Source organism: Myotis lucifugus, unplaced genomic scaffold (assembly GCF_000147115.1).
Source record: "Myotis lucifugus unplaced genomic scaffold, Myoluc2.0 scaffold_264, whole genome shotgun sequence".
Lineage (NCBI taxonomy): Eukaryota > Metazoa > Chordata > Mammalia > Chiroptera > Vespertilionidae > Myotis > Myotis lucifugus.
The window spans coordinates 304,879-306,258 of record NW_005871312.1 but is presented as its reverse complement, the minus strand read 5'-3'; positions in this window follow the sequence as shown (position 1 = coordinate 306,258).

The following is a 1,380-nucleotide window of genomic DNA, read 5'->3' as shown; positions in this document are numbered from 1 at the left end:
CATTTAAAATGTAGTCTATAATAATAAAAGCATAATATGCAAATCGAACGAACAACTGAACAGCAGAACAACCATCTGGATGACCTTCCAGACGACCTTCAGGACAACCACCCTATGACATGCACTGGCACCAGGCGAGCCAAGGCAGGTGCAATTCGATTGGTCAGGGGCTGGGAGGCACCGCCATCGCTCCACAGAGGGAGGACCAGTCCATCTTCTGCCCGGCGATTGATCACGGAGCTCCGGCCCGGTGGGCAGGGCCTCCTCCTGCACTGCGATTGATTGCAGAGCCCCGGCAGGGTGGGCAGGAACTCCATCTGCACTGTGATCAATTGTGGAGCACCGGCCAAGTGTGCAGTGCCTCCCTGTGCGCAGTGATTGATCACCTCAAAGAGGGAGGCCCAGGCTACCCAACCAGTGGTGCTGTGGCGGGTGGGTGGGGCCTCCCTCTGTGGGGTGATCGACCTGGGTTCCCCGTGAATGATTTCCTTACTTTGGAAATAAATATGATTTATTTGATTTAATGAATAGATTAAATCTGGGCCAAACCACAGAGGGAGGCCTAGACCAGCCAAGCGATTGCACCCCACAGAGGGAGGTGACCAGTGGTGGAGGAGAGGGGGCAGCGCTCTACAGATGGAAAGCAGTGGTAGCAGCGGGGGCGGTGCCAGCTGCCAGCAGCCTGGAGAAGGAAAGCCCGATAGGCCCAATGGGGGAGGGGGGCAGCCAAACTCCCGTGGCCCCTCTCCCTGGCCGGAAAACCTCCCGTGCTCCCCCCTCCCTGGGCCAACCAAGGGACCCCACCTGTGTACGAATTTGTGCAACAGGCCTCTAATCTATCTACACTAATAAAAGAGAAACATGGTAATTAGCGTACGACCGCTACCCTTCCCATTGGCTGATCAGCATATCCTTATGCAAATTAACTGTCAGCCAAGATGGCGGCCGGCAGCCAGGCACTGAAGTGAACAGGGAGACTTGCTTGCTCCAGTGATGGCGGACTCCAACGTTCCCCACCTGACTTGCCGGCCTCTGAGCGGCAACTCTAAGCAACTATGTTGCCAATATAGAAGCTAAACAAAACTCCAGAAACCAGCTTTCAGTCAGCCGGCCTTTCAGCCTTCCCGGACCGCAACATTGTATCAAATACAGAAGGAAAAACAAAGGCCAGAAACCGGCTTTCAGCAGCCGAGGCCTCAGAGCTAAAGCTGGCCCAGAATAAAAAAAGAAAAAAGAAAAAAAGTAGCGGTTGTGAGCTTCAGTCACCTGAAAACGGCCCTCAGGCCCTCAGCCAGACTGGCCAGGCACCCCAGTGGGAACCCCCACCCTGATCCAGGACACCCTTCAGGGCAAACCAGCCGGCCCCCACCCGTGCACCAG